At 51.1% G+C, this 20,889-nt stretch overlaps 1 protein-coding gene across 1 annotated transcript in view; it reads left to right on the top strand.

Moving 5' to 3' along the window:
- NCMAP (non-compact myelin associated protein) overlaps positions 1–20,889 on the top strand; it is a 41,345-nt gene that overhangs the window by 8,339 nt on the left and 12,117 nt on the right. The window lies entirely within an intron of this gene.

Below are 20,889 nucleotides of genomic sequence, written 5' to 3'. Positions count from 1 at the left end.
CTGGAGTTGGTTGGGAAGACGTGTTTCTGGGGAGCCAACTGCTCCAAAACTTAGTGGCTTAAATCAACAATTTATTATTTTTTCTCCTGGCGCTGTAGAGCTGGGAGGTTCTCGCTCAGGATCTCTCACCAGGTTGCGGTCAGATATTCAGGCGACTGGCCTGGGTATCCGAGGTGGCTCATGTGCATGGCCACCTGTTGACCCTGGCTGCCAGTTGGGAACATAGTTGGGGCTGTCACCTAGAGCATCTACCTGTGGCCTCCCCGTGTACCTTGGACTTCTCGCGGCATGGCAGCTGGGTTCCAAGAGGGAGGTTCCCAGGAGCAAACACTCAGGAAGCAAACGATGGCACCTAAGGGCTGTACCCAGAACTGCCAGTGTCACTCCCACCATATTCCAATGGTGCTAGCTGTCACAGGGCCCGCCTAGATTCCAGGGAGTGGACAAGTAGACTCTGCCTCTTGGTGGGACGAGTGGCCAGGAGACATTGCTGGAGATCTTGTGGGATGGAAAACTGCGCAGCCAGAATCCGGGAATCCTGGGAAGCACCGGTGAGTTTGGGAGAACGGAAGTGGCTCATTCTGCCTGGGGCAGGAGGAAAGAAGGAGATGCGTGCTGGCGGATCAGACTGAGAAAAGTTCATGGAAGATGTCGGGTGCCAAGACTAAGTCAGAAGGGACCGATGGTATTGGAACGGCAGAGAGACCCCGTGCAGGAGACTAAGGTCTTGGCCGTTCTACACTTTGAATTCCTTTTGCAACAAGTAGGTCCCCAGGGAAGAGGCTGGTGGCTTCTGTTCCTTCGCAGTGACATATCCCAGCCCCGTGACGGAGTGAAAAACACTCTGCCCTCAATCCACTGGGCAGTTGTTGGATGGTTATCGTATGCTGGGTGCTTGGCCAGGCCAGGCCAGGTACTATGCAAGTAAGTCCGACTCATGAACCACTGGCCATCCTGGAAATTCCACTATTTCTATTTTCATTCTGATGCTGGTGGGCTGGGTCTGGGGACCCAGAGGGGGTCCCACAAGACCAGCTTAGAGGGTCCTTCATAAAGGATAGAAATTAAACTCGAGGGACGCCTGGATGGCTCAGTTGGTTAGGTGTCTGACTCTTGATTTCAGCTCAGGTTATAATCTCATGGTTCATGGGGTCGAGCCCTGCGTCGGGCTTTGTGCTGACAGCGTGGAGCCTGCTTGGGATTCTCTCTCACGCTCTCGCTGCCCCTCCCCTGCTCACACTCTTCCTCTCTCTCAAAATAAATAAACATTTAAAAAGAAATTGGCACTTGTTATGAACAACTATTATCTCATTTGGCTGTTGCAACCAGGAATTAAATAGAAATCACAAAGCCCAGCTTGCATAGGAGGAAACAGGCTCAAAAGAGGTTCAGTCACAAGCCCAAGGTGACTCCATTCAGCCAGATTCCAAGCCCAGGGGAACTCTAAAACCCCTACGTCTGGCCTAACTCCAAAATCCATAAGTCTGCCCACTGTAGCACACTGCCAGTTCACAGGGAGCAGAGTACTTGCCAAGAGAGGGGAAAAACCTTGTGGGAAGGAAAATTCGAGAGTCCCAAAGAGCCAAGCTGCGGGGTGTGTGGGTGCCAAGGTGGAATGGGAGAAGGGGCAGGAGAAGATGTGAAGGGCCTTGAATGCCAGGCCAGGGGAGGGGCGGGGCCTTTATTCTATCTGCAAAGAGAACTGACCGAGGGATTTGTGGCTCCCAGCCCATACTGGAGTCTCTCCTCCCAGGTCACTCTCCCATGAAAGCTAATGTCCACGTCCCCTGACACAGAGCCAGGCCCTGAACACGGGTCTCCTGACTCCCAGCCCAGAACTCACTCCACACCCAGTTTCCTCCCTGTCTCGGCCTCCCTTGCAGGCTGTGGTGTTTGCTCAGAACCTGAGCCCAGGGCAGAGAGCACAGAAATATTTATTTATGTCACGGCCAACCCTGCCTCCTGGAGGCCCCCAAGGGGTACCTCACAGAGAGGTTCAGTTATATAACCCCAAGTTGACACAGCAGGAAGAAGGAAATACATTATAATTACTCATTTTTCTCAATCTCGGACACATTTTGAAACTGACTAGCTTAACGTTTTCCTCTCTTCTTCTCCCTCCCTCATCGTATTGACCTCGGATTTCCAGGATCTTGGTGGTTCTAGATCAGTTGTTGATTTTAGCCTCGTTCTGGTGAGACGGGGGGTTTGGGGAGATCTTCCTACATGGGGTGGAGGGGAGAGAAATGAATGTATTCAAGTTCTGCTTTGTGCCAAACCCTACCCCAGGGGCTCTGTAGTCATGATCTCATTTCCCCCCAAAACGGCAACCCTATCCAGAAGGTCCCATTCATTACCTTGATCTTACAGAAAGGAACGGAGGTACAGAGAGGTTAAGTAACTTCCCAAAGGGCACCCAGTAGAGCCAGGTCAATCTGGCTTTGATGCTTCTGGAAGTATCCGTTACATACTCACACGGATATGTAACAGGGATTCTTGAGAGAGCAGGGTGCTGGCTTCTCCCAATCCCAGTAAAAGGGGCGCCTGGGTGGCTTAATTGGTTAAGCATCTGACTCTTGTTTTAGCTCAGGTCATGATCTCACAGTTTGTAGGTTCGAGCCCCACGTCAGGCTCTGTGCTGACAGCATGAAGCCTGCTTGTGATTCTCTCTCTCTCTCTCTCTCTGCCCCTGACCTACTTGTGTGCATACTGCCTCTCTCTACCTCTCTCAGTCAAAATAAACATTAAAAAAAAAAAAAAAAATCCAGTAGGGGCGACTGGGTGGCTCAGTCGGTCAAGCATCCAACTTTGGCTCAAGTCATGGCCCCACAGTTCATGGGTTCGAGCCCCACGTCAGACTCTGTGCTGACAGATTCTGTCTCCTTTTCTGTCTGCCCCTCCCCCACTCGTGCTCTGTCTCTCTCAAAAATAAACATTTAAAAAAAAATCCCAGTAAAATATAATAGCAATACCAATAATAATAAAACTTATAAAGTTTTTAGAAAACTGCTTGGCACATACTAAGCGATCATTACATGCTTATTCTTAACATTGAACCCTCAAAATATGGAACAGACGCTAAGTCAGGTTGCCTGGGTTCATGCCCCATCTCAGTTGATGACCTTGGACAAGTTATTTAACCTCCCTGGGCTTTGGTGTCTTTCTTTCTTTCTTTCTTTCTTTCTTTCTTTCTTTCTTTCTTTCTTTCTTTCTTTCTTTCTTTCTTTCTTTCTTTCTTTCTTTTTTTAATTTTTTTTTTTAACATTTATTTATTTTTGAGACAGAGAGAGACAGAGCATGAACGGGGGAGGGGCAGAGAGAGAGGGAGACACAGAATCGGAAGCAGGCTCCAGGCTCTGAGCCATCAGCCCAGAGCCCGACACGGGGCTTGAACTCACGGACCACAAGATCATGACCTGAGCTGAAGTCGGACACTTAACCGACTGAGCCACCCAGGCGCCCCTCTTTCTTTTTTTAAAGAACATACTTTAGCTTTTTTTCTTTTTAATGTTTATTTATTTATTTTGAGAGAGAGAAAGAGGGTGGAAGCAAAGGAGAGAGAGAGAGAGAGAGAGAGAGAGAGAGAGAGAGAGAGAGAGAGAGAGAGAATCCTTAGCAAGCTCCATGCTCGGCGTGGAGGCCGACATGGGCCTTGATCCCACCACTGCAAGATCGTGACCTGAGCCAAAATCAAGGGTCGGATGCTCAACCTGGGCAACCGAGTCACGGAGTCGCCCAGGCACCCTGGCCTCGGTTTCTTCATATACAAAATTTAGACGGTAATATGCTTTCACTTCTGGTGGATGAGACAGTCAAAGAAACATAAAGTACTTAGTAGAGAGCCTAGCACTTAGAACCAATGTCAGCTACTATTACATTACTGGGATTCAGACCCAGGTCACTCTGTACCCCCTGCCCCAACCCAAGAATTTAGTGACCACATAGTACCACTCAAACTCCACCCTCCAGGCAGCCTGCCTCCCCCCCCCCACACACACACCCTCCTTAGTGCCCTTTCTCTGAGCTCCGCAGCACTCACAGCCTGTCTTGTGTCTTCGTGTCTCGTCTGCATCACCATGGCAGCCACATGTGGCAGGAAAGCACAAGCCAGATGATGTGTGCTTGATCCTGGCTCGATAGGGCCATTCAGCCAGCAATTACTGAACATCCTCAGCCCCTTCACTAAGCCAGTGGTTTATTTCATTCAGCAACTATGTGTTCACACCTGCGGTGTGCCAAGCAGTTTTCAAGGCTCTAAGGATTCAAAAGGTAAAAATCAAAACCCAGACACGGCCCCTGCACTCGTGGAGCTGAATCTGGCATGGGACACGAACAGCCATCAAACGGAAGATGCTAACTAACCAGCGGGGAGAGAGGGACGTGGCGTTGTGAGAGTGCGCAACACGGGGATTTGAAGTGATGCTTGGGGTAAAGTATCAGATGTGTCAGTAGGTGAGGAAAGAGTGCTCGGCACGTGCAAAGGCCCTGTGGCAGGGATGGGAGGGCCTAATAGAGAGGAGAGTGGAAAGGTCTACAGGATCCGGATACTGTACAGAAGACTTGTTGACCACTGTAAGTTCTAGAGTGGGGTAGCCTTGAGGTTTTTGGAGACGGCTGTGGCTGCATGATGAAGGGTTGCAGGGCGGAAGCAGGCGGGACCCGTTGGGAAGTCTGGTGCCAGAGCCTCCGTTGTAGCATCCTGCACCGCTGCCCATATGGGCATCATCTTCATTTCCTAAGTGCTTCCTAGGGTGCCAAGAACCGTTCCAGGCACTGGGATGTCACCTCTGGGTGAAAAAGACAAGCTCCCCACTCTTGCAGAGCTTAGGGTCTGGAGAGATGGATGGGTCACAAACAAGACAGAGCTGGTGAAGGAAATTCACGGGGGTAAGTGAGATGATTTCTGGGGGCAGGGTAAAGGGAACATCTCAGAAGAGTGACATGGAAACTGACACAGTCATAAAATTGCATAACCACGTGGTAGTTCAGAACTCCAGCGGGGAAGAGGGGCGGGCGTAACAAACTCGTGAAGCAGCATTTTTTTTGGGGGGGGTGGGGAGCATGGGACATAAGTTTTTAAGGTATTTGAAGGTTTGGTTTTGAAGTGTAAGTAGGAGTTCACCAGGCAGACGGGGGTTAGGAGGTCACCCTAGAGAGAAGCACAAATACGAGCGAGACAAGTAACGTTATGAGGCGTGTACAGCACAAAGGCTTTGGCATTTTTATTTTAACGTTTATTTATTTTTGAGACGGAGAGAGACAGAGCATGAACGGGAGAGGGGCAGAGAGAGAGGGAGACACAGAATCGGAAGCAGGCTCCAGGCTCTGAGCGGTCAGCCCAGAGCCCGACGCGGGGCTCGAACTCACGGACCGCGAGATCGTGACCTGAGCTGAAGTCGGACGCTTAACCGACTGAGCCACCCAGGCGCCCCGGCTTTGGCATTTTGTGGTCCTCCAGCTCCATGTGGGCTCACATGCAGGGCCTGTGTCGTTTCCTCTTCGTCTCCACTGTTGAGCACCACCTCTAGCACATAGCACACGATTAGTGAGTATTTGCGGAGTGGATGTGTGCACGACCAAAGGAATGAGTGAGTGAGTGTCGGCAGGGGAGGCAGCAAAGAGAACGGGTTGTCCAGTGCAATGTTATGTGAAGCACTCATGTAGTTTTAAATTTTCTAGTAGCCACATTTAAAAAGTAAAAAAAGATGAAAGGTAAAAAGAAACAGGTTAAGGGGCACCTGGGTGGCTCAGCCGGTTACGCGTCCGACTCCAGCTCAGGTCGTGATCTTGCAGTTCACGGGTTCGAGCCCCCGCGTCGGGCTGTGTGCTGACAGCTTGGAGCCTGGAGCCTGTTTCTGATTCTGTGCCTTCCTCTCTCTCTGCCCTTCCCCCGCTTGCATCTGTCTCTCTCTGTCTCTCAAAAATGAATAAACATTAAAAAAAGAAGAAGGGGCGCCTGGGTGGCTCAGTCCATTGAGCGTCCAACTTCAGTTCAGGTCATGATCTCACGGTTTGTGAGTTCGAGCCCCGCGTCGGGCTCTGTGCTGACAGCTCAGAGCCTGGAGCCTGCTTCAGATTCTATCTCTCCCTCTCTCTCTGCCTCTCTCTCTCTCTCTCTCTCAAAAATAAATAAACATTGGGGCGCCTGGGTGGCGCAGTCGGTTAAGCGTCCGACTTCAGCCAGGTCACGATCTCGCGGTCCGTGAGTTCGAGCCCCGCGTCAGGCTCTGGGCTGATGGCTCGGAGCCTGGAGCCTGTTTCCGATTCTGTGTCTCCCTCTCTCTCTGCCCCTCCCCCGTTCATGCTATGTCTCTCTCTGTCCCAAAAATAAATAAATAAACATTAAAAAAAAAAAAATTAAAAAAAAATAAATAAACATTACTAAAAAAAAAAAAAAAAAAAAGAATTAAAAAAAAGAAGAAAAAACAGGCTAAATACATTTTGAGAATATATTTTATTTAACTCAGTATATTCCAAATAGTATCAAACAGGTAATCAAAGCTTAAAAATTCCTACTGAGATATTTTCAATTCTTTTTGCTTTGTACTAAGTTCTGGGGGTCCCATGGCTATTTTATAGGCACCACACATCTCGATTCAGACCAGCCACATTTCCAGAAGTCAGTAGCCACATGTGGCTGCCATATTGGAAAGCACATGTCTAAATGCTGCCGGGCAGTAAGAAAACCTGCTGAGGAGTTTGGACTTCACTCATCTTAGCTGATGAGAGGCCGCTGAAGGTCTAGGCAGGGGACAGCAGGGTCAGATCTGTTGCCTCGGGTGGCTGTGCGTCAGGTGGTTTTGCGAGTGGACAGGCCCATTCTGTCCTCTCCGCTGTGGGAAGGAGGGTCGCGCTCAGGGCGTATCTCACTCCACCAGGCTGTGGTGTGACCGGAGAGGGGAAGATCGGGCCCTCTCCCCAACTAGGAATCCCCCCTCCCTTGCTGAACTCCAGAGCCCAAGGCTCCCGCCCCCGCAATCAGCCACTTCTGTGACTCAGCCTGTCTCTCCCGAGGCCATCAGTGGTCCCTGAACAGGGCAGGCTTTGGCTGAGCCCGGCATCTGTGTAATTTGTAGGTAAACAGATGTGGCTCTGGGCAGCTGGGCAAGGAAGCGAAGCACCTATTAGCGTGTTTAGCAACAGCCCCACCTGGCCTAGCTCCCTCGGGGTCTCCTGGGGACACACTGGCCCACGGAGGCACGTGCTCACATACTCGCCTCCCTGCCCCGTGCAGCTCAGTACCCCCAGGAGTGTTGCAGCTGCCCCTGGAAACCCCTTACATCCTTCCTGCTCGTTTGTGTATTTCCCTGGACCCCAGACTCACGCTGCCTTGCCTCTTCTGCACGCCCTAAAGGTCTCTTCCACGTTCCCTCCAACTTTAAGGACGGCAGAGCGAGTGCTGGGAGGTGTCTGGTTTGGGAAGCAGAAGACCAGGCCCCAACCCTGCCCTGGTAGCTCTGCGACTCCGGGTGGGTTACGGCCTCTCTGAGCCTCAGTTTCCTTGGGGGAAAAGCAGAATGGCTGCCATACGGATTAGATGAGACTGTGAGCGTGAAAGCCTAAGTACAGAGCTGGGCACAGGGGAGGGGCCCAACAGAAGCAGTCATGACTGCCTGCTAAGTGGCCACCATCCGCCACCCCCGTCCTGGGGACCCAGGCCCCCCGCACACACCCAAGGCCCTGGATTCTTGCAGCCTGCACGCCTGTGGTCTTCCCAGGTTGTCAGCCTCAGGACAGGGCTCACCCGGCATTGAAGCTAGGGGGTCCTGCAAAGACGGGGGTCCCTGTGCTCAGCTCTGTGGGTGTGAGGTATGAGGTGTTGGTATTCCAGGACTCTGAGTTCCGCGGGCAACTCTTCAGAGAGGACACCGGGGCCCTCAGGCCTTAGAGACAGCACCCGGGACAGGTCAGCACCGAGAGAACCCTGAAACAATATCGGGCTGGCTTACGCACTGGGCACGACAGACACAAGCCTCATGAAACTTGTAAGGACTCCCGAAATACTTTAATTTCTTTTAAAATCGGGGTGGGGGCTGGGGCGCCTGGGTGGCTCAGTCAGTTAGGTGTCTGACTTTGGCTCAGGTCATGATCTCACGGGTCGGGGGTTCGAGCCCCTGGGGCTCCGTGCTGACAGCTCAGAGCCTGGAGCCGGCCTCGAGTTCTGCGTCTCCCTCTCCCTCTGCCCCTCCCGTGCTCATGCTCTGTCTCTCTCCGTCTCTCCAAAATAAATAAACGTTAAAAAAATTTTTTTTTAAATCGGGGTGGGGGGCAAAGAAAACCAACTTTGAGTGCAGAAGAAAATGTTTCCAATTTTTTTCCTCACATCAGGTAAGGAAGATTTAGAAAATATTTAGAACCCATGAAAATTTATTCTGAGGTGGGGGGAACCCACAAAAGCCATGACGCGGCTCTGACTGATTCTTCGTTCAGATGCTTTTGTCGGGCAGGGTACTTTCTGTCAGTTCTTGTTCAAGCCTTACACTCTGGTCCAGCCACACACCTCTCTCTGTTACCTCAGATGAGGAAAATGAGACGCACAAAGGGTCACTGAGTTGCCGGGGACAGGGAGCTCAGAGGTGACAGCGGTGGGATGTGGGCTTGGGTCCATCTGAGTCCAAACGCTTTCCTTCGTGACAACACACTATTTGCAAGTTCGTCATTTTACTTAATTTGGTCCCCACGGCAGAAGGGTGGGACAGCCCCTCCCATTTGAAAGCTGCGGAAACTGAGGCCTGGGAAGGAGAAGGAAGTGCCTTGCTCGCAGTCACTTGCCTTGTCGGTGAGGGAGTCGGGGACTAGCCCTCTCCTCCCGAACCCTGCCTCCGGCCCCGTTGCCTCCACCCTCGCCCCCACTGTGCCACGCTCATCTCGGCCACCCGGCGCGCGCGTATGGCTCCCCTGCCCTCCTTCCCAACCTCCGTCTGCCCGTGTTCCCACCTACAGAGGGGACGCTCGGGTCTGTGCAGCGTCCACTAGCAAACCTGGGGGCTGGTACTGCCCCCCGAGAGGGTAGGGAGGAAAGAGAGGCCCTGGGCCAAAGGCCAGAGTGAAGGTTTGAACGAAACCATGGGTCCCCCAGACAAATGCCCCTCTGTATCTCAAGGCCTGTTGTGACAGGCCGGGGGCCAGCTCTCACCGCAGGCGGCTTAAACGGCCGGGGTGGTTTCCTCACCTCCTGTCCTCTGCAGGCCAGTGCCTGCCAGGCCCGAGCTTGGGCAGGAAAGGGCAGGGGTGTTCCCTCTGGAATGGAGGGTGTGGGAGGCAAACAAGAGTTGGAGAGGCCGAGGGGCCATGTCCTGAACCAAACTGGGAGACTGTGCGAGTCACAAGACGGAAGGCGAGTGAGAGGGAGGTCACTGAGTCCCCGCTCTGCGTCTTGCAGGAGAACAAGTCAAAGCCCAGACAGAACAAGCGACTTGCCCAAGGTCACGCAGCAAGTGCGTAACAGAGGAACTCGTGACTTCCAGCCCAGGGTCCCCACCCCCCGCAGCAGGCGTCCCTGTCAGAGAGGCGGCGGTGGCTTTGTTAAATAGGTAAGGTGGTGAGCTCCACGGACCAGGCGAGAGTGTCACATGTTAAAATTACAAAGGACTGAGTTTCCTAGAATTCCATGTGAACGTACAGATACTCCAGATGCAGTTTACATCCTAAACTCATTAATTACAAACACTTTGAGGTTAGCCCGGGCCTTGGGAAAGGCAGAGGAAGAGGCAGAGAACCAAAAGCAAGACCACTGAGGGGCACCTGGGTGGCCCAGTCGGTTGAGCGTCCGACTTGTGCTCAGGTCATGATCGCACGGTTCGTGAGATCAGTGAGAACTCATGCGAGTTCAAGCCCCACATCGGGCTCACTGCTGTTAGCGCAGAGCCTGCTTCGGATCCTCTGTCCCCCCTCTCTGCCCCTCCCCTGCTTGCACACTCTCAAAAAGAAACACTCTAAGAAGAGAAAAAAAAAAAAAAAAGCAAGACCATTGAAAGGTTGGTATAGGGACAAGTCCAGATTGTTCGAAAACATACCACATGAACTACCCATGGACTTTCCTGTCTCCGTGCCCCTGGTGCCTCACCGGCCCGCAGTTTCTTCATTTGTGAGGAGAGGGCCGCGGACCCAGTCGTTTTCAGGCTGGCTTCCGTGGGGTCCTGCGAACGCAAGGAGTTGCCCCCCCCAGGACCACCCCAGGGGTGTGGGGAGGGGTGAATGAGAAATAGAGGCAGGGGTTGGAAGGGAGGCGTTTGGTTCCCCAAGCCCTTTGGGGAAGCTTTTCTATCATAAATTCATTCCCCAAACTCTCCCAGAGAAGAGTGGATTTCCTTTCAGTCTGGACCCACACACCAGAAAAGCGGCCAGTTGCCCTTTCTCTGGCTGGCGGAACCCCCTACACCTCCGTCCTCCCCCGAGTAGGACAGGTGACCGCCAGGCTGCTGCAGGGCACCGCGCTGGGCTCCCCCGGGTTCCCAGATCCCGTGTCCTTCTCACACCTTGTTTGTTCCTCCCGGTCGGCGGGGCCTATCCTCCAGGAGCTCCTGGGGAAAGGTGACCAGGGTGGGGTGGGTTTTTTCTGAAGCTTCGCTCGGCAGAAAATGTCGTTCTTCTACCCTTCCACTCAATATTTAGTTTGGCTTGCTGTACCCTTCCAGGCTGGAAATTATTTTCCCTCAGAACTTGGGAGCCTTGTCTCAGAGCTCCCAGTATTGCTGCCGTCAGACTCTGATTTCGTCTGATTGTTGGGCCTTTTATTTGTATTCGACCTTGTTATTATTGTTTTTTTAACCCACAGACATGTATGAGATATTGTCTCTAGGCCCTGTGTTCTGAAAGGTCACAACGGTGAGCCCTATGGTGGCGGGTCTGCTTTACTTACTCGTTGTTCTGGGGACTCAGAGGGGCCTCTCCTTCTGAAAACTCATGGCCTTCATTTCTGGGAGGCTTTCGGGTGTTCTTTGATAATTTCCTCTTCTCAATTTTCTTTTTTTTAAACATTTCTGGAATTCTTACCAACATGATGTTGGGCCTCCAGGAGCAATCTGTTCTCACCTATTTTCTTTATCTTTTTTGTTCCACTTTCTGAGAGATTTTCCCCTCTTTCAGCCCTTCTATTGAAGTTTTTGTTTTGTCATATTTTTCTTTCTTGGCACCCTTTCTTGTTCTCAGAATATTCTTTCTTTTTTTTTTTTTTTTTTCAACGTTTTAAATTTATTTTTGGGACAGAGAGAGACAGAGCATGAACGGGGGAGGGGCAGAGAGAGAGGGAGACACAGAATCGGAAACAGGCTCCAGGCTCCGAGCCATCAGCCCAGAGCCTGACGCGGGGCTCGAACTCACGGATCGCGAGATCGTGACCCGGCTGAAGTCGGACGCTTAACCGACTGCGCCACCCAGGCGCCCCCAGAATATTCTTTTCTTATAGCACCCTGTTCTTGTTTTATAGATGTAGTGTCTTATCTCTCTGAAGACAAGGAAGTTTTCTTCTGCCCTTTGTATTGCCTGCTTGGTTTTTTTTTTTTTTTTTTTTATGTTTATTTATTTTTGAGAGAGAGACAGAGCATGAGCGGAGGAGGGGCAGAGGGAGAGAGGGAGACACAGAATCTGAAGCAGGCTCCAGGCTCTGAGCTGTCAGCACAGAGCCGGACGCAGGGCTCCAACTCAAAAACTGTAAGATCATGACCTGAGCCGAAGTCAGAGGCTTACCCGACTGAGCCACCCAGGCGCCCCTGTCTGCTTGTTTTAAATGCCTCCAGCTGTTCATTTGTTTTGTTTACTGTCTGTTCAATCACGTTTGAGGCTTTTCCCCCCAAAGGTCTATAGACCCTTGACTATCTGTTTTTGTTTAAGAAGAAAGCATTAGAAAGCTCATTTATTTTTTTCTAAGTTTATTTATTTTGAGAGGTGGGACGGAAAGAGAGAATCCCAAGCAGGCTCTGAGCTGACAATCCAGAGCCCAAAGTGGGGCTCGATCCCACCAACGGTGAGATCATAACCTGAGCTGAAACCAAGTCTTGGATGCTTTACCAGCTGAGCCACCCAGGTGTCCCTAAAAAATTCATTAAAAAAAAAAAAAAAAAAAACATCATGAGAAGCTCTGGGTGTGGGGGGTGGGCTTTTCAACTCATGACGCCATTGGCTGATTGGCAGGAACCTGGTCATTTCATTGGAGGATCCTGTAACTTGAGGCAGTATCTGTGTCTGTTCTCTTTGGCTGGTCAGGCTCCCCAGCCCCTCTCTAATTTCCTGCCTGGAGGTTAAGGCTGATTGTCCAGAGTTCTGGCCCAAGGAGCTAAGGGGACTGGGTGAGCCCCACACTTCAGGATTTAGACTTTCCCTTAGCCCCCTTTTCAGCCAGGAATTGGCCACCACCAACCCTAGGTTTCTCTCCTCTGAGTCCCAAAGCCAGATGTGCATTGAATCACCTAGGAATCTTGTAAAAGGTGATTTCATGTCCAGGTTCTTATCCAGTATTCCTGACGTGGCCCGAGATTCTGCAGTCCTACCAAGGTCCTCAGAGTTGCCGATGCCGCTGACCCACCAGCCATGTTTTGGGAAGCCAGGGTCTAGGGCAGTGCTGCCCCATACACTGTGTGCACCAGTGGACCCTGCACCCACCAGTAGGGGGCCGCAGTGCACATTCGGCACTTGAAATGTGGCTGGTGCGACCAAGGCACTGAACTGTGATTTTATTGAACTTTACTTGGTTTTCATTTAAATTTGGGTGTCCACAGGGGGCTGTCACCTAGGGCAGTGCAGGTCTCACCGTACTGTGCAGGACAGAGAGGCCAGTGGCAGGGAGGATGGGGGAGCGGGGCTGGAGCTGAAACTTTCATCTTTCTCTTTTGAGCCCCATTTGGCACCCTGCCTTTTGGTGACACTCGTTGCCACCTGTTCGTGAGCTTTCCTGAGCTTCTTCAGCTTCTTTTGTCGGTTTCCCCCCGATCTGCAGGTTTGGGCCACCTTGGCCTTTTCCAGCTGCAGAGTCATCAGCTCATCCAGCTTTCAAACCTGGGTCGGCCTCTCTCCAATGTGGCTTCTTCTCGCCTTTCCCTTCGGCCGTGTGGATACACATTTGATTCCTTTACTGTCCTCCATGGGGGTTTGGGGAGGACGCAGAGATGAATGTTTGTTCTCCCTCCATCTGCTATGTGTAACCAGAAAGGCCCTCTGCAGTTTTGTTTTGTTTTCTAAGATTTTATTTTTTTAAGTGATCTCTACAGCCAACGTGGGGCTCAAACTCACAATCCTGAGATCAAGAGTCACGTGCTCTACCCACAGAGCTAGCCAGGCACCCCCTGTCTGCAGTTTTTGAAAGATAAAAATAGATCCCAGGCTTTGTTTCTCCCAGGATAATGCAAAGCTGAATTTGGCTGTTCCCTGTCGTTTCCTATGGGCCAAGAGATTTGTCACGCTCGGTAGCCTGGAGAACCCATCCGTAAGTCACTGCAGAGCCTGAGAGCTGCTGGACAAAGTCAAAGGCTCTGCCTGTCTGGGGCGAGAGAGCCTGGCTCACCCACTCAGGGTGGTTTCTCTATTCCGTGAAGGGACGGGGGAGCCCATGGAGGAACCAGACAGCTGAAGGCATCCTCACACATCAGAGCAGGGCAGGGAGTGGATTATACAAGACTGAAGGCTTTCGAAGCCCTTGGCAGGGAGGAGATTTGGCAAGGACAGACTGAGAATGGTTGCCAGTTGACTGGGCAAACAAATCATGCAGCTGGGACCGAATCCTAGCTGGCAGGGGCTGGGCTGGGGTGGTCCTTCGGGACAGACGAACTACAGCTGGATGTATTTGAAGCTTAGGTTGGAGGTAGGTGCTGAGGCTTATGGGAAATCGGCTTGCGTGGTGGGAGTTGCCCCCCTGAGCCCACATCCGCGCCCGTGTCCCTGCTGACCCAGGGTCCCCAGGACTCTCTCTGCTCCTCTCCAAAGCATTTCTCACATACTCCTTCCCGATGTGTGCTGGTGCCCACCAATCTCTGGCTACGTGACCCACCTCCACATCCCCCACAGCGGCTAGGTACATCTCTTCAGGCACAGGAGGGGAGGCAGGAGTAGACTGAGTACAAACCTTGGGGCCAGAGAGATGGGAGTCTAAGTTCTATGTATTGGGCTGAGTGATGGCCCCCGTGGGATCCACATCCTACCCCCCAAAATGTGGGATCATGTTCCCTTACATGGCAAAGAGGAGTTTAAATTAACAGTTATGAGGGGCGCCGGGGTGGCTCAGCCGGTTAAGCATCAAACTTCGGCTCAGGTCATGATTCATGATTCATCTCATGCTTCAGATTCTGCATTTCCCTCTCTCTCTGCCCCTCCCCTCCTCGCACTCTGTCTCTTCTGTCAAAAAAGAAAGAAAGAAACATTAAAAAATTGTTTAGGGGCACCTGGGTAGCTCAGTCGGTTGAGCGACCGACTTCGGCTCAGGCCACGATTTCACGGTTTGTGAGTTCGAGCCCCACGTCAGGCTCTGCGCTGACAGCTCGGAGCCTGGAGCCTGCTTCGGATTCTGTGTCTCCCTCTCTCTCTGCCCCTCCCCCACTCATGCTCTGTCTCTCTCTGTCTCAGAAATAAATAAACGTAAAAAAATTTTTTTAAATAAATAAATAAATAATTTTTTAAATAAATTAATGGTTATGAGGTGGGGAAATTATCCTGGATTGCCTGGGTGGGGCCGATATAATCAAAAGTCTTTAGAAGAGCAAGGCAGGAGAGCCAGAGAGAAGGAGGCAAGATGATGGAAGCAGAGGTCAGGGACAGAGAGACAGGAAGATGCTACACTGTGAACTTGAGGGAACTCCACCGGGGGTGGAGCTGGAGGGCCAAGGAATGCCAGTGACCTGCCTGAGCTGGCAAAGACTAGGAAACGAGATTCTCCTCTAGAGCCTGCAAAAGGACCACGGCCCTGCCCTCACCTTGTTTTTAGCCCAGTGAGACTGATCTAGACTGCTGATGTCTAGAGCTGTCAGAAAATTAATCTGTGTTGTTTTGAGTCACTTCCTTTGTGGTAATTCTTTACAGCAGCCCTAGGAAACGAACACCTAGATCGGCCATATGTTAGCACTGAGACTGTGGGCTGGTTGCCTAACTTCTCTGAGCCTCAGGTCCCTCGTCTGGAAGACACAGGTAATATACATGAGGAAGTACATGGGAGGTCCTCGGCGTGGGAGTGGGTATACAGCAAGCCCTGGATGAACTGGCAGCTGTTGTGTTTGTGGTCATCGTCACCGTCGTCGTCACCACTGAGCGTCTGTCCGCAGACGTAAGTACAGACGGGACATTTCCCTTGTTGCCTGGACTTTCTTGGGTCTCAAGGATAGGGAACTGTCAAGACGTGGGCCGATCGCTCGACTCCGGTAGTTCTCGGCCTGGGGCGATCTGCCTCCCAGAAGATGTTTGGAAAGTCTAGAGACATTTTTTTTTTTTAATGTTTATTTATTTTTGACAGAGAGAGAGAGACAGAGCATGAGTGGGGGAGGGTCAGAGAGAGGGAGACAGAATCCGAAGCAGGCTCCAGGCTCCGAGCCGTCAGCCCAGAGCCCGACGCGGGGCTCGAACTCAGCAACCTCGAGATCATGACCTGAGCCGAAGTCGGACGCCCCACCGACTGAGCCACCCAGGCGCCCCTAGAGACATTTTTGGCTCTCACACCCCAAGGGTGCTGCTGGCATCTAGTGGGTGGAGGCCGGGGGTGCCGGCCAAAGACCCGGGTAGCCCCCGCAACAAAGAGTTGTCGAATGTAAACCGTGCCACGGTGGAGGAGCCCTGCCATCTGCTAAAGGTTCGTTGTGGCTCTTGGGCCCAACTATTAACGAGCAGAAAGAAGAGTGAGCACAGGGCAGGTGCCCCTCAGAGTGTCCCCAGGAATATTGCTTACCTCCTGCGACGCTTGGCGGCCACGGGCAGCCTCAAGGTGGAAGGTGTGCGTTTGAGACGCAGCTTCTCCACTCGCTCGCTGTAAGACTTCAGGCGAGTCGCTTCACGTCTCTGAGCCTCTGTTTCCTGCCAGCGAAGTGGAGACGAGAAGGCCTGCCTTGTACTGATCAGATGAGAAAACGCGTGGAAGCCCGGTGCCTCGCGCTTTGTCGGTGTCCCCTTAAATGGTCGTTCCCTTCCCTCCCTGACTAGAAGGTCAAGGGGGAATTAATTACTTCCCTCTGACGTATTCATGTAGGGGCATAAACTTTCTAACCTTTTAAACTTCTTCCCCCTTCGGGACAGTGGGACACACGGAGACTTACATGAGGGCTCGGACGCGGTTTGAGGGCTTTTGGGAACTGGCCCTTGGCTTGGGCCCCAAGACCGAGGGGCAAATGGAAGCCACGGGTCACATTCCAGCTCTAGGTCGGTCTCCACCACAACGCCCACAGGTCTCCCTCCTGCTGACTCCTGGCACGGCCCGTGCTGCCCTTCTGGCCCTAGGCAAAAATCCACCTTGTGACCCCTTTCCTCTGGGATTTCTATTTATAACTTTTCGTACATGGAACTTCCCAGGCTTGTAGGTCTTGGTTGGAAGCTCTTGGGACACCTTTCTTTCCAGTGTGGGCCACAAAAATCAAAAAGGAAGGGGGTTCGAGCCAGAATGTGGCAGGATGGGTAAAAAAGACTTAAAAGATATGGTGGGCTTGAAACCCAGACTTCCAGATCCAAAGGCTACTCACCGCTTTTTCCTTAGGACTTTCGTATGATATTGATCAGACACCCCAGTGATCAGTGCTGGGCGAGGCATGAGGGGGGGTGATCCCCACTAAATACTGATTGGAGGAAAGATTCTTAAAGGAAATAATTCCATTCTCATCCTCTGTGTCTGAGCTCTGGAGACGTGATCCCCATGGTTTTTCTTTGAATCCTCTTAGCGCGATGTACACGGTGGGCCTGGTTGGATGAATGACAGGGGAAATGGACAGACGAACAGGTGGAAGGATGAATGTGTTTATAGTAGAGGGTGGGTGGCCGGGTATATGAGTGGATGAGTGGGTAAAAGAATGGATAAATACACGACATAAGAAATTTGCTTCCTAGTTTCAGGGAACCAACCAGAAGGATTCAGCATGTAATTGTGTATGACCCCAAATTCAGGAGAGCGTTAAGCCAATTCAGACCCCACCTTTGGGAGCTGTGACACACAATGGGACAGAGTCACGCAGATAGGGCAGGCGGGGTGGGGGAGATGATGCAAAACCTAACAGGAATGGAGAGTCTAGGTGGTGGCCATTTAGGGTTCAGCTAGACTTGGGTCAACAGAATGTTTGAAGGCTCATTCCTAAGCATCCTGTATGCAATGCTGCTGACAAGTCAGAACGCCTCTGTGTTCTCCTCGGTTTGTTCCCAGTCTCAGCTGCCTTCGAGGAAGGATTCCTGCCTTCCAGCCTGAACTGCACCCACTCTCCTCTCTCTCCTAACATCTCCAGAGTCAATATCTGCAAAGAAGAACGGGCTTTTGGAAAACACTGGTTCTTAAGATAAGCCATGAATGGCTGCAGTGTAATAAATAGAACCACAGATTTGAAAATCCCTTAGTGATCACTAAAGGGGGTCATTTTATAGACAGGAAAAGGACCCAATGATCACTGGGTCATTTTATAGACAGGAAAACCAAGGTCCAGAGAAGGGAGAGGACTTTCCAGAGTCACATGGCCAGTCAGTGGCAATGGAAGCCCTGGTCTCCTGGTTCTCACCCCAAGTTACGAATCTGTGGCACACGCTTCCCCACCCCGTCCGGCAACCCTCATGCTCTACCAGTCCCTTTAGGATTTTGCCTTCCTGGCAGAGGTTTTACTGTTCCTCAGTGGAAATGCAAGAGCAGGTCAAACCCTCCAGAAGTCTAGTGAATCCCTCTTCCATTCCCCTCCCTGGGACACCGTATTCATGGTTTGATTCTCTGACCTCCCTGTTCATACTTCAGTTTGGCCAAATGCAGCAAACACTTGACCAGGTGGAGGACTCGGGGCTCAAGGGCCAAGGAGAGCAGGGAGAGCACAGACTGATGTCAGAAGAAAGAAAGAAGGGGGGCCAGGAACTGACATTTACCACTCACCCACCATCCACCAGGCACCCTGCTGGGTAATTATATCTCACTGATTCTCACAACCTTACGGGATAAAGGGTGTCATCCCTGTCTTACAACTGGAAACACCAAGGCCCACAAAACTACCTTGGCTTATAGAGCCAGTCAGCGATGAGGCCAAGATCAAAACCCAGATCTACCTGACCCCAAAGCCCTCTCCAGGTCATGAGCTCCTAGACAACATGCGCTGTTATGACAGAGCACCACAAGTTCTCAAGAGCCACCCAGAAGGAGCTGAGGACCCACATCAACAAGATCAAGGTTACCAGGGGGCCAATGCAAAGACTTGTATTTGAGCTCAAAATGACATTTGCACAAGAGCGTAGTGGAGACCTGGTTATTGGGCAGCAGCTGATCATAATATCGTCCGCATCGCAACGCAGCTGCTCTTGCCTTCTATTTCCAAAGCACTTTGCAGTTTAGAAAGCCTTTCCTCTTACCAACCTCAGGGCTTTGACTGACTGGAAACGAGCATAAGGCTAAGTCCGAAAAAAGTTTGGGGTTGTATCAGTAGGGGAGTGTGTGAACAGTATGCGGTGATTGCCGATAATGAGCTATTTGTTTGCATTAACCCAGGGTAATCTCAACAGACTTTGTGCACAGCCACTGTGCCAAATATATTACATATTTTATCTCTGTTGATTCTCACAACGGACCCCGTGGAGCTTGCAACTCCTGTTTTACAGATCAGAAGACCAAGAGGTAAAGAAAGTCGACCAAGGCCACATAGCTAGAATTCACACTCAGGTCTGATGAGTATCAAGACAAATGTCATTCTGGACATTTCAGGCCCCCTCTGGAGTTATGTGTCCCGTTTGGGGTGCTTTGTCTAAGGGAGACATTGACACACAGCGAAATGAGGAAACCATGAAGGAAACTGTCATTATAAAGATTGTTTGAAGGAGCTTAGAATATTTATCCTGGAAAAAAATAACCAGAGAACATATCACTGCCGTGTCCAAGGGCAGAAGGCTCCTTTAAAAACAGATTGGGTTCGCAGGACTTTTACCAACCGTTTTTGGGTGGGGTTAAACAGGGTATACTGTAGCCAACTGCTATCGCCACCTATTGGTGGGAGGCAAAATTGCTGTGCTGATACCGGCTGCTGTCATTGTTCTATCCTTGAAGTTTTGCGTTTCACCGTTCATACGTAGAGGTGCTTTTATTATTATTATTTTTTTTAATGTTTATTTATTTTTAAGGGAGAGACAGAGACAGACAGAGCGCGAGCCAAGGTGGGGGGAGAGAGAGAGGGAGACACAGAATCTGAAGCAGGCTCCGAGCCGTCAGCACAGAGCCTGACGTGGGGTTCAAACTCACAAACCGTGAGATCATGACCTGAGCTAAAGTTGGGTGCTGAACTGACTGAGCCACCAGGAACCCCCATAGAGGTGCTTTTAAACCCCTCAGGGTGTCATGTGTAAGAGGTAGCACATTTACCTTCGTGGGAAGAGAATTAGGACTGATGGGTGAAAATTACAAGGTGGGATATTTTGGTTTCAACATGAAGGTTAATTTTCTGAAAAAAACATCCCGCAAACTCAAGAGGCTACTTGGGAGTAGTGGGGCTCAAGTCTGTGCAAGAAACCACGTCATGCCGAGTTTTCCATGGTTCAGGAGGTGGGGAGAAATCGATCCCAGTGTTTTGGTGGGTGTAGGACATTCATGGGTGACCTACTCTGAGTTACCATTGGCCAGTTGCATAGCGGTCTGCCAGTGTTGGTCGTGTCTTTGTCATCTTATCCAGGAGGGAGCTTTTAGGCCAGGCCAGAGGGAAAGAGGGTACCACTGAGGCAGAGGAGTAGGGGAAATATTTGGGACCGGTGGGATCTGGCAATGTTTATCTTCCAGATATGGCTCTAACACTTGACCAAGGGCTAGGGAGAGAGGAATGACTCAGAGAGTAAATGGTCCTGACCTTCCGTCACTTCCCAAACCAACCTCCCACACAGGACCGTTTGTAAACAACCCAAGGGAACAACAGTTCCTTGTAGATTCTGTAAATGTGATTAAGGTTCTGCTGAAGACAGAGGTTCAGAGTGTGCCCAAGGGCAGGGGCCAGGAGATAGGACCAGTCAGGGGTCTGGGGTCTGGGGCAAGGGCTGAGCTGCAGCCTGTGTGAGTTTTCTCATCAAAGCGTTACGCTGATTTAGGCCCTGGGTATTGGGCCATTTGTGTCCTGTGCGTTCCCTCGGAGGCAGTCCAGTGCGGGTTTATGGAGAAGGGGGTGCAGAATAGGACAGCCCCTGGCTTGACTCTGAGCCTGGCTACATATTAGCCTTGTGGGTTTAGGTTAATTGCTTCTCTACTGTGAGTGTCAGTTTCTTCATCTGTAGAAAGGGCAGAAAAAAAAAAAAACGTTGAAAAAAAAAACAAAAAAATTGTTTCCGATTCTGTGTCTCCCTCTCTCTCTGCCCCTCCCCCATTCATGCTCTGTCTCTCTCTGTCCCAAAAATAAATAATTAAAAAAAAAAAAACGTTGAAAAAAAAAGGGCAGTAATTGCGCCCTCCTTACCTGATAGGTATGGGGACTGAATGAGACATCCCTTCATAAGGCACTGAGCACCATGCCTGGCACACGATTTATTATTATTATTATTGTTATTATTATTATTAAATTAACCTCTGTCTGTGAAAACCATTCTCCCCCTCCCTGCACCCTCTTTGCTTTTCTATGGCCGTGAACCTGGTCACAGACACATTTGACACTGAGGTCCCCCTGCTGGACCTCACTTGGTTAACAAGAATCACTGGGTCCCACACATGAAAACACCCACATCCTTGGCCATCAGTGTTCCACCACCCTCCCTCCCACCTTCTCTGATGTGGCAGGAACA

Source organism: Neofelis nebulosa, chromosome 2, assembly GCF_028018385.1.
Source record: "Neofelis nebulosa isolate mNeoNeb1 chromosome 2, mNeoNeb1.pri, whole genome shotgun sequence".
NCBI classification, from domain to species: Eukaryota; Metazoa; Chordata; class Mammalia; order Carnivora; family Felidae; genus Neofelis; species Neofelis nebulosa.
This window is presented reverse-complemented; position numbering and strand designations above follow the sequence as displayed.